Source organism: Pinus tabuliformis, chromosome J (assembly GCF_031772625.1).
Source record: "Pinus tabuliformis cultivar Carrire ecotype Pingquan chromosome J, CPIR1, whole genome shotgun sequence".
Classification (NCBI taxonomy): Eukaryota; Viridiplantae; Streptophyta; class Pinopsida; order Pinales; family Pinaceae; genus Pinus; species Pinus tabuliformis.
Window position 1 is genome coordinate 614,676,338 of NC_142295.1, and position 13,098 is coordinate 614,689,435.

Here is a 13,098-nt window from a genome sequence, read left to right on the forward strand (position 1 = left end):
ATTTATACTCAAAACAAACATCCCAAATACCAAATTAATTGTAGAAGACATGAAAACATGCATATTTTTGCATAAATCAAGATAGATATAACATCCATTGTACATTAATGATCTAGAATCTAGATTCTTCTCCTCTTGTCTAGCCTTTGCCTCTACCTCGATTGTCTAGGGATATTAGTCAACATTGCCCAATTTTGATCAAACTACCTAATTCAAGACTTAAAATATGGTAGAAAAAGCTTAACATGTTTGATCGATGATTTTGACTTGATTGAAAGGTAATTTTTTGCTAAGGGCGTGCCGCGTGACAAAGGAGTTCAACAATTAACACCACCAACACCAGGGTACATATAGGGCTTGGTGCTCTTGATTAAATGCTAATCGCATACCTTCATACTTGATATAATCTAATGAAATGCCACAATCCCAATGATCCTGAATACCTGAAAACTGTTAAGTCTGCTGAATTTTGAATAGGATATGAAATTCTATTTTCTCCATATGAAGTCCAATGAGGCTGGAACCACTCTCAAACATTCTGAGTCATTTCATGGTAATGTTAAAAATTTAAGTAAAAGGATGAAAATGAAAAATAAAGGAGAATGTCACTTTTACTTTAAGAATTTAACATTACCATGAGGGAGCATCTGCTATATTTATATTTCTTTTTGCTTTCATTTGTCACCCTAACCCAAGGTGGACCCACCCCCAACAAGCAAACTCACCTAAAATTTAAAAAAAAATTGAAAAAAAAAACGATTTTCTAAATGCTTTTCCGGAAGCTTTTCTGGAAGCGTACGGAAGCGTCTGGGAAGCGTCTGGGAAGCGCCTGGGAAGCGTCTGGGAAGCGCCGTACGAAGCGCGCTTCGGCGCTTCGGAAGCGCCAGCGCTTCCAAATTTCCAGGAAGCGGCTAAAAAATCCGGAAGCGCGCTTCCGGCCAAGCTTCCTAGGCGCTTCCGTACGGGACGCGCTTCGGGGCTTGGAACCGGGGGGGGGGGGGGGGGGGGGCGCTTCGTGCAACACTGATCCAATCATCAAATTTGCCAACAAGAGAAGCTCCAAGACAAAGAGGATTTAACCAAACATCAAAATTCATCCATTCATCCAAAAATTCTCCTCCTCCAAAGAACGCAAAATTCTCACAAGAGCTAATGATCAATCCAAGTGATGACGCTAAAATGAAATCACATCACTTGCATTTATACATGTCCAAAAGAATTTGATTTGCCTAGTTAGGCCTAATTGAAACTCTAAAATTAAATAATGTAATAAATAACTAACTTTTGGTGACAAGCCCACCAAACTAGATCATAATCAAAAGGATAAGCCTCTCAAGAGGTCGAATAGTCAACAACACAAGTCATTGGGCTTTAGATGAGGCCTCTTGAAGTCCATAGGTGCCATAGTGTGAAATAGGACTCCCAAAAGCAGTGGACAAGGAGTTGGCCCCTTGATCTGCAAACGATAAACCTATGGTGCTCCCAATGGGTGTGAAGGCACACAAGTAAACTCATGACTCTCCAAGTCAGTGGAACACGCCTATAGACCATTTGTAAGGACTCACATGATGGTGCAATTGATGCCACATTAGCATACAAGTCCTGGGTCGTCTACCAAGTGCATGGTACAATTGTGGGGCCGGTTGGTCTTGAAGTTTCTAAGTTTACTTAGTTAGAGACCCTCCATGCACTTTATCTGATTTATTCCTACATACTTGTTATCTTCCATAACAAGTTATTTACAATGTAAATACTAAAAATAAGCACTAGTGCATGCTCAACATATTACAGATCAGCAACTAAAAGAAACAAGAACAAACACACCACATGACACCATTATTTTTGGACTAATGTCCCCGGAAAAAACCCAATGTGGGAAAACTGGTGCAGCTATCTGAGGGTTTTCTTATTAAGCAATATCAGAGTACAATCTGGGTGTCGAAACTGGCCTACCCAACAGAGAATTTCCTTAGCAGTAATACCTCTCGGTTTCTAACAAATCTACTAGCTAAAACCCTGGATAATCCTTCTGACAGCTACTCAGCACCAATCTACCCCAGAAACCCCAGCATCTGCACAAACTGGACTGCGTCTGCCTCTCCTAGCCCAGCGCTAGCACTGCGTCAGCCCCAAGAGGCCCTAAGTCATCTCTCTGAGCCTCTGCGTCAGCTACGCTGTCTCCTATAGTGCTCTGCACAGCACTTCGTTGCCTCTGCGTGGCCCTATGTGAGCACTGGTTGCTCTTGCGTCTCTCTCTCTGGCGGCTCTACTGCTATCCCGACACTATCTCTGCCTCTCTATCTCTCTATACTCAATGCCCCTCAGTTTCTCTCCCGATCACTGATTCTATCTCTCTTAGCAAACCCCGCTCTAGAGAATAGAACCACTGATCACTCTGTTGTGTTCTCCAAGTGACCCTCAAGCCTCCTCTTATACTTTTCCTGTTGACATCTCAATGGCCGAGATTAAGTCCCTAATCAACGGCTAAGATTAGATCTTGCTTGATCCATGTCTTTTGGACCATTCTAACACAAATTCATATTAATACACATTACTATTTTATTTTCCCTAAGTTTAGACTTAGGGACTCCATTAAAAATATTAATTATTTTAGTATCTCTTGATTTGTTTAGAATCTGCCCAAACCTTTTCTGGGTATTGGACATCTTATATGCCCCAACCTCTCCACCAAATTTCGTGGCTAGAGCACATCCGATGCTACCCCAAATCAACACTCCCTCTTAGCAAGGATTGTGCTCTAGCAATACTCCTCACTAAGTATTACTCTGATCATCTGGCATCAGTACCTGTGTTGATGTTAGGCCTTCCTACCCAACATCCTCTGCACTGTTGCATCCTATACTGCAGCCCATGGTTCTGCCACTGCCACTGCTGCATCTATACGACAGCTCCCTGTACATTCGTGCTGTTGTTGGTCCTTCCTCCCAACATCACTTCACCTCCTCTCATCTTGTTGCATCGTGTTGCCCACTGTTGCACTGCAACTCAGTTACTCAGAAGTAAGTAATTGATCTCCCAATTTGACCTCCCTGTAGGGCTAGAGACACCCACTGATGCTGAAGCTCCCCCTGTCGCTGACAAGTGCTCCCTTTCTTTGACCTCTGTGTTGTTGCAACAACTCCTTGCATCTCGCACCATTGAACACTTCTTTGTGCCATCCTGCACTGGTGCAACACTCCTGTGCCTCTCGCACTGCTGCAGCCTGCTACCCTCGCGCTGTCTCGGGACTCCTTCACTGTAGCTCTCTCTGCCACTCCATCTGCATCCGTCTCTACCCGACTCAGCCAGTCCTGCTACTCCTCAACGGGGCTCCTATAGTAAGGACTAATCCAAGAGGCTGGGTACCTCAAGGATCCTACCCCTCATTGCCTGTAGTCCGCCTGACTACAGCTCGATGTCTCCCCACTTCCGCTCAAGTGACGTGTGTGCACTCATGGCACAGTCATCGTCTATCAAAACTTCCTTCTCTTCCCGTGTTGAAGCTGCCTTAGTCTCGGAAGACTCTCCCTTACTTTTCTTCCTTGGACACTGGGTCACATAATGACCCAGCTCCCCATAGTGGAAGCACTGGATCCTGGAGAGATCTTCCCTCTTCCGCTTCTCCTTCTTGACTTTGATCCCCTTGCTGCTGCTACCTGTCTTCAACTGTCGTCTGATCTCTTCCTAGTGAAGAGTTGCTCACATCTCGTCCCAAGGTGGAAGTGTTCCTCTACCCAGTTTACTCTGGACAAACACTTCCCAGTCTTCTGAGACAGTATTCAGGGTTGTCATCACCATTAGCTCCTAATCTGGTGTCTCCCCTATAGCAGTCAACTGATCTTGGATCTCATTCAATCCTCCAAGGAAGGTGTCAATCGATTGTCCCTTCTTCATCTGATATGACCTCATTTGATTCTCAAGCAACATTCTTCTCTGCACAGAAGTATGCTGATACAGCATCTTGAGAGCCTCCCACATCTCAAATGTCATTTCCTTCTCAGCTATATGTGGTACCACATGATCCTTGACCCCGTCACGGATAATGCACTTGGCCCTTGCCATCACCTCTTTGTACCTGTCATTATCATTGGGGTCGACTAGGACAGCTATTACCTTCAAGGCAAAGTTCTTGACACGATTCTTGTCAAGCACTGATAAGATTTTGGCCTTCCAGACTGCGAATTTCGAGGCTCCCTCCAGTCTATCCTCGTCTCTTACCTCGTGTAGTGCCATGATGCTCCTCTACTTCCCTCCTGGAAGTTCTCTATTCGACTTCTCTGAGTCTCTACTTCCCATCTAGAAGTTCTCTTCTGGACTCCCTCTGAGTCTTGACTTCCCTCCTAAAAATCCTTCTGCCGCTAGTCAAGATGTGCCCTACTCTGATCAACTTGCGTAGCTGCACTTCTGATCTAGGTCCCTCGGCTAGAAACCCTTGGTAACAACTCCTATGGCCCTGCTCTGTCAATTATTGTTCTGACTACAGTACCTCACCAGCTCCACTCTGCAATATTCCTGCAGCGTTCTAGACCCCAGCAATTGCCTCTCTGTGAACTGCGTCAGCCCCTCTCTGCCTCACGCTGGCTCTGTGTCACCCTAGATGGGTCTGCGTCAGCCCTGGGATGCCCTGCGTCAACGCTTTGGCTCTCTGCGTCAGCAACGCTGGCCTTTCTGAGGCTCTGCGCAACTCTCGGCTTCCTCTACGTGGACCTAGTTGGCTCTGTGTCACACCCCTTGGCTTCTACGTTGCTAGAAACAGCTTCCGTCACCTCAGGACAGTTGTTTTTTGTTGCTATTGCTCCGCTCGGCTGATGTCTTTTAGTCCTCTTGTGATCTGCAATCACGCTCTGATACCATGTGGAAGTTTCTAAGTTCACTTAGTTAGAAACCCTCCATGCACTTTATCTGATTTATTCCTACCTACTTGTTATCTTCCTTAACAAGTTATTTACAATGTAAATACTGAAAATAAACACTAGTGCATGTTCAACATATTATAGATCAGCAACTAAAAGAAACAAGAACAAACACACCACATGACACCATTATTTTTGGACTAATGTCCCCGGAAAAAACCCAATGTGGGAAAATTGATGCAGTTATCCTAGGGTTTTTTTATTAAGCAATATGAAAGTACAATCTGGGTGTCGAAACTGGCCTACCCAACAGAGAATTTCCTTAGCAATATTACCTCTCGGTTTCTGACAAATCTACTGGCTGAAACCCCAGATAATCCTTCCAGCAGCTACTCAGCACCAATCTGCCCCAGAAACCCCAGCGTTTGACCAATCAGGACTGCGTCAGCCTCTCCTAGCCCAGCGTTGGCACTACGTCAGCCTATCTTGGCCTGCGTCAACCCCAGGAGGCCCTGCGTCAGCACTCTAAGCCTCTGCGTCAGCTACGCTGGCCCCTCTGGTGCTCTGCGCAGCACTTCGCTGCCTCTGCGTGGCCCTACGTGAGCACTAGCTGCTCCTGCGTCTCTCTCTCTAGCTGCTCTGCTGCTATCCCGACACTATCTCTGCCTCTCTATCTCTCTGTACTCAATGCCCCTCAGTTGCTCTCCCGATCACTGATTCTATCTCTCTCAGCAAACCCCGCTCTAGAGAATAGAATGGTTGATCACTCTGGTGTGTTCTCCAAGTAACACTCAAGCCTCCTCTTATACTTTTCTTGTTGACATCTCAACGACCGAGATTAAGTCCCTAATCAATGGCTAAGATTAGATTTGGCTTGATCCATGTCTTTTGGACCATTCTAACACAGATTCATATTAATACACATTAATATTTTATTTTCCCTAAGTTTAGACTTAGAGACTCCATTAAAAATATTAATTATTTTAATATCTCCTGATCTGTTTAGAATCTGCCTAAACCCTTTCTGGGTATTGGAGATCTTATGTGCCCCAACCTCTCCACCAAATTTCGTCGATAGAGCACATCCGATGCTACCCCAAATCAACAGTTGGGCAATGGTGAACCAGGTGCATCTCCCTCATCCAATAGGTGAATCTCGAACAATCTCTCAACATCTATGGGGATCCATGGAGTGTTGTCTACTGCTGTGGAGGCCCATGGCTCTCAACACACACCCTACATGTGCCAATGTGGCCCTATGGAGGGTTAGGACCACGTATAGGGAGACCAAACCCAAGATGAAGACCACTTTGCAATGCCGCATAAGATCCAATGTGTCCCCTTGCCTTCCAGTATAACAAGTCATCAAGGAAATCGAGTAAAAGGGCTTACAAACCATGGACAACAAATGGGGACTTCATAATGGCATGCCCTTCCATAATGGGCTTTGGCATGTGCTAACGTCTCCAATCTCCAAATGGGTTTAACCAAGTATCCAATTAAGTGGTTTCTACTTCTAAAGGGGATAATATGTCCAAGGTACATCCTTTAAAAGGTGGTGGTAGGTGATAAAAAGATGAATGGAGTAGGGAGTGAAAAGGGGCAACCCTAGGTCGCATGTTGGGGTACAAGGGTAGCTAAGTAAAAGAGAAGCCCACACTTGGGTATATAATGTATAGGAGGGAGCAATCATGGTACATGAGATGCCTCGGCCTTGACTTTTCCACCCTTCTTTATATGTCTTTTTCCTTTTATCATTTTTCTTTTATTAACTGGTCAGGGCTCAAGGGGTAAGAGCATGATGTGTGAGATATAGCAGTGGATACCCCTTTTAAGGTATGGCGGTTGATTGCCCACCGAGGTTGAGACAATCATGGGTTCCTAAATGATAGAGGAGGCTCATCTAAGGTCTGTAGTAACCAGGGTGATGGTCATAATGATGAGGTAGAGCTTATGTATTGACTTTTGCCCATGTGCTAAATGTGTTTGTCTCGGTCATCTTTTGCATTTTGTGGTATATTTTCGTGTTGAATGTGGCCAATTATGCTTTTGCTTTTCTTTTCGGCTGCATCAACCTATGGGTATCATTCCAGGCCTGACCTAACGTGTGGGAAAGGGGAAGGGGAAAGCTAACCCTATGTGGATCCAGTGGAGGAATATGGACCTAGGTGGGAGAAATGATGAATGGGGTTATAATGAGTGGAAGGGGAGTAATATATGTGGGTGAGGGAGCAGGACCACGCAACCAAAATCAAGGTTCTCCATGTAATACCATCCCTAGAGCCCAAAGGTTTAGGGGGCAAGAGCTTAGACCTAGCCCACTCTTCCCACCGAATGCCCCCATTAATCCATGCCTAAAAGTGTCCATGATAAGCAAACTACAATATGCAATTACCAAATGACAAAGCATGCCTTTAAGTTCAAGAGGCCCACCTTCAAACACACGATCATGACAGATGGGTGAGGGACCACATGATTGGCTCAAGTGGCGAAGAAGTGGCACTTATGGCACTTTATGAATATCATCCACCATCCATCACATCATCTTTAAGAGAAAATTCTAAGGTTCAAGCAGTGGAAGATCACATCAAGAATCGACAAAAAGTTCTCCAACACTTAAAGGATAACCTCACTCTAGCGCAAAATCGAATGAAACAACAGGCAGATCAGCATCACAGTGAAAGAAGTTTTGATGTAGGTGATTGGGTATTTTTACGACTATAACCAGTCTCTCAAGCAAGCTAAAAAGGATATTAAATTATCACCCAAGTACTACAGTCCTTACCGTTGAAGAAAGTGTAACTAGGTTTGGTCTTCATAAATATAATTTTGATCTTTGTACTTGTAAAAGAAAAGAAATATTATTATTCCTTGTTGCATGGGTTTCATGAGAAAGAGGTTTATGTATTAGTAGCTCCCATTGAGAGCATTAGGAAGTCAAAGAGTCAAAGAAAATATTAAAGAGCTCTTCTTGAGCATTTATGAAATGTATATGAGTCAACCTAGTGTCTAGATCAGCCCTCCAAGACAAGCACAATCCTCTCCTAGAAGGCAGCCAGCAAATCGATATAGAAGACAGTCATGTCAGCCTCAAAGTATATACAAATGACATGTCGGCTCAATAAAAGAGACACATCAATTCACATTGACATGTCGGCTTATTAGGAGGCATAACCACTATAAATACCCCGCTGAACTTCGCAAAAGTATAGACAAAATTTTGGATTCCTCTAAAACTTCAGAGGTGCAGGGAGATACAGTCTCGATGATGATTACAATGAAGAATCTCGGACAGGTTTGCAATCTCGGATGGTTACAAGAACGTACAGAATCTCGATGACAAGTACAATGATCTCATGGCAATCTCGGCCTAGTTACAGGGCCACTGTGATACAGTCTCGGTATAGTTGCAGTTGACCTCAATGCAAGGAGAACAGGGCTACAATCTCGGTGAAGATCATAGTACAGACAAAGATACAATCATAATCTCGGCATTCCTGATAGAGAAAGGATCTCGGTGTAGTATATATATCCTAGACACAACATGTCCTCAGCATTACTGTGAGCATGATAACAGTCATGATCCTAATGAAGATGAAGATTTCAGTACAGCTATATATACATCTAAGTGGAGATCTCATTGATGTTATAAGATTCTCGGTGAAGGTGAAGCAGTGGCACATCAAGTTCTCAATGAAGGTGTAGCATTGGCACAGCAGTGATGAAGGTCTAGATGAAGGAGCAGTCATGGTGCAACAATGATCTAGATGGAGCAGTCATGGTGCAGCAGTGATCTAGATGAAGGAGCAGTCATGGTATAGCAATGATGATGATGATCTCAGCAGTGACAAAGAAGAGGATTGGTGTCTTGGTCTTGGAGTAGCCTAGTAGGTCAAGGGTCATGGTCTTGGTATTCGTCAATTGGAATCTTTATAAGAAGAATTTTGTGCGGGTTTTCCTCTCCAAGAGGGAGAGGTTTTGGCCCTAGTAGAATGCCAACATCTTGTGTTCTTGTCTCTTTGTTTTAATAGATATTTGATGAACTAAAGAAGACACACTCTAATAATAATAAGTGAAGATTGGAATAAGAAGAAAAATGAAAACACCTCACAAATAATTATCATGCTAAGAAGAATCACATTAACTACATTTGCCCTAGATTCTTCAACACTTATAAGGTGTTGCAAAAGATTAGTACTATGGCATACAAATTGGAGTTCCCTGCATCTTCTCGAGTACACCCAGTTTTCCATGTTTCATGCTTAAAGAAGGTTATCGCTGACAAGCTTCCAGTTTAAATAGTGTTGCCAGAACTTGATGAAGAAGGAAAAATCATATTTGAGCTTGAAGCAGTCACAGAAACAAGAACCCGACAGCTACGAAATCAATCAATTTCAGAGTATCTCATTAAGCAGAAGAACTTACCCGCTAAAGATTTCACATGAGAGGATGAAAATTTTATACAGAAGCATCCAGAACTACTCAAGAGTTGAGGACAACACTTTTTTGAAGGAGAGGGGCATGTTAGGTCCCTATAATACTAGTGTATCCCCCCTATTGTTATTGTTGTACTCATGTAGCCCCCATATTGTTATTGTTGTGCCCCATAGAAGCCCGCTATTGTTATTGTTGAGCCTTTACATTATTATTGTTATGTAGGCTTTGATTATATTGTGACCCCTTAGACTCCTATATAGACAAAGGAGGTCTTGTCATTTGTATCATCCAAGAATTATTCATTTATGTAACGTAAAGGAAGTTTCCCCCGCGGAGAGGATAATTTTTAAGTCGTTGATCTATCTATTTGTGAGTTGGTTGCATAATACATTTTGTGCCCTAAATAGGCCTCTTGGAGGATGTGTATTGCCTTATTATTCTAGCTAAGCCATGTTCCTAAGAAGAGCAACCCTCGGCTTATTTTGTCACCTCTATCCCTTGGACTACATCTATTCTTTAGGTCACCTAATACTGGGAAGCCTCCCTTGTGAAAATCCACGAAAGAGCTCAAGATAGTCACTGCAGTGACAATGGGCCACACCTCATAGTGTTGTCACTTGGTCTATCCCTTGCCTTGTTAGCTCCCCTCACTAGACCTATTAGATTTTGAGGCAACATCTTCTGGTGTCGTTGCTAAGGAGGATTTCAATTAACCTTCCTATGATTTGAAGACTAAGCTTCACCATTCTTTGAAGAGAACATTTAAAATGACAAAATAGATTCTCTTCTAGAAACTCCTGAAACTAACCCAATCAAGACCTCGGTATTTCTTCTGACAATACCATAGCTCCAAGGAAGAGGAAGACTACCCAAAGGGTTTTTGAAGTAGCTATATTGCCCATCTCTCCTAATAGTCATATGGTTAGAAATATCATTGTAGACAAAACCACCCCTAACACCATGGACCATGGCTCATAGTTGTATTTAAGTCGTTGGATGTAAGCCAATTCCCTGAGGCTCTGGATCCCTTACCTGAGAAATATTGTGAATGGTCGCCTAAGTTCAATGGTACTAATACCACCACTGTAGAGAAGCATATACATGAGTTTTATTGGGCAGTGAGTGTTAAGCTAATAATGGAGGAAGATGTGACGATGATGCGCTTTGCCTTGACCTTAGAAGGAAGTTCTAGGGATTGGTATCTTAGCTTACCCCAAGGTAGTATCACTAATTGGGATGCCTTTGACCAAGCCTTCAACAAAAGATGGGTTTCTGCAAAGAAAGGAGTTATCTTTCTTGAGAAATTCCTTCAAGTCACTAAGACTAAGAAAGAGACTATTATGGTATTTCCTCAAAGATTCAACAACCTACTCAAGAAGATCCCTAAGCGATACAAGCCAACTAATGATATTATCCTTGATAAGTATGTGAGATCTCTCCCTGGGCATTTGACATATGCCCTCCAAAACAAAGGGCCTAAGAACTTGGCAGAAGCAAAACTACCAGTTACTAAAATAGAGAAAAATAACAATGTTGCCAAGATTGATTTTTCCAATTATCCTAAGGCTCGAATTCAACCTAAGGTTAAGCACAGCGCCCAGGTGAATCTTGCCTTGTAGGCATTTTCCCAAAAATTCAATAAGTTACGAATGAGCTAATGCAAGGGAAAATGACATTAATGAACAAGTTGGCTATGATGGAGAGGGAGAGAGGGTCTCGCTCAAATTTCCCTCCTAAACCACAATTCAACAAACAAAAAAGCTAAATCTCTCAAATGCAAATGCAAGCTTGGGCTCCTAAGTTATGCACCCAAATCAAAGCATTATTATAAAGAACTAAAAGGCCAAGGAAAGCAGTAATTCATGCCTCCATCACTGATCCCTCATTACATCCATATACTCAGGATGTTGGACCACCATTCGCTGGTCACTTGACTATGGCACCTAGCCCTAAAGTCATGCCCACTCCATTGCCACCATCTTCACATGCACCTATGGATACATGGGTTAACATGGGACCTGTCACTTCCCCTTGTTGAAGTTTCTAAGTCTATCAGTTAGAAAACCCTCCATACACTTTATCTGATTTATTCCTACCTACTTGTTATGTTACTTAACAAGTTATTTACAATGTAAATACTGAAAATAAACACTAATGCATGCTCAACATATTACAGATCAACAACTGAAGGAAACAGAAACAATCACACCAAATGAAACCGTTATTTTTGGACCAATGTCCCCGAAAAAACCCAATGTGGGAAAACTGGTGCAGCTATCTGAGGGTTTTCTTATTAAGCAATATTAGAGTACAATCTAGGTGCCAAATCCGGCCTACCCAACAGAGAATTTCCTTGGCAGTAATACCTCTCAATTTGAGACAAATTTCCCGGTTGAAACCCCGGGTAATCCTTCCGACAGCTCCTCAACTCCAATTTACCCCACAAACCAGAACGTCTATCTTTCTGGACTGCGTCAACCCCTCTCTGCCCAGCGCTAGCCCTGCGTCACCCTGAATGGGTCTGCGTCAGCCTTAGGAGGCCCTACGTCAACCTTCTGGCCCTCTGCGTTAGCAACGTTGGCCTCTCTGAGGCTCTGTGCAGCTCCCAGCTGCCTCTACGTGGCCCTACATGAGTTGTGGCTGCTACTGCGTCACTCTCCCTAGCTATTGCGCTACTCTCTCGACACTATCTCTGCCTCTCTGTACTCAATGACCCTCAGCTGCAACTCTGATCAATGATTCTATCTCTCTTAGCAGACCCTGTTCTAGAGAATAGAATGACTAATCACTCTGGTGTATTCTCCAAGTGACCCTCAAGCCTCCTCTTATACTTTTCTCGTTAACATATCAATGGTCGAGATCAAGTCCCTAATCGACGGCTAAGATTAGATCGGGCTTGATCCATGTCTTTTGGACCATTCTAACACAGTTTTATATTAATTCACATTAATATTTTAATTTCCCCAAGTTTAGACTTAGGGACTCTATTAAAAATAATAATTATTTTAATATCTCCCAAACTGTTTAAAATCTGCCCAAACCCTTTCTGGGTATTGGAGATCTCATGTGCCCTAACCTCTCCACCAAATTTCGTGTCTAGAGCACATCTTATGCTACCCCAAATCAACACTCTCTCTTAGCGAGGAGTGTGCTCTAGTAATACTCCTCACTAAGTATCACCCTAATCATCCGGCATCGGTCCCTGTGCTGATGCTAGGCCTGCTGCCCATCATCCTCTACACTGCTGCATCTTGTACTGCTACCCATGGCTCTGCCACTGCCACTGTTGCATCTGTACGATAGCTCACTCTGCATCCTTGTTGCAGCCCATGGCTCTGCCACTGCCACTGCTGCACCTGCACTGCATCTCCTCTCATCATGTTGCATCGTGTTGCCCACTGCTGCACTGCAACTCAATGACTGAGAAGTAACTGATCTCCCAACCCTAACTTATAGCAGTCCTCTTATTGGTCTAATTTTAGAGTGCTTGAACCCTAGCATTAAATACTTTGGTCATATTTGGCCTTGCCAAACCGTCTATTCATCTTTCAACCTTCAAAAATTAATCACCTTGAGCCCTAGTATTAGAATACCTTATAGGTGATTTAGGGAAACCTCGCTTGTGGTTGAAATTCCACTAAAAAGCAAGACAAAGGTTGTTGAGGTGACAGCGGCAACCCTCCCTCATCGTTGCCATAAGGTTTGGCCCCTCGCCCTTTGAGGCATTGCACCAGTCCTGCTAGATTTTGCGGCAACATGGTTTACAATAGTGATAATGTGAGGTGAAAAAATCTGTGCCCCTGCTGAC

At 43.4% G+C, this 13,098-nt stretch overlaps 1 protein-coding gene across 5 annotated transcripts in view; it reads right to left on the bottom strand.

Moving 5' to 3' along the window:
• The window catches only part of LOC149228455 (uncharacterized), a 437,914-nt gene that overhangs the window by 261,750 nt on the left and 163,066 nt on the right, over window positions 1–13,098 (bottom strand). The window lies entirely within an intron of this gene.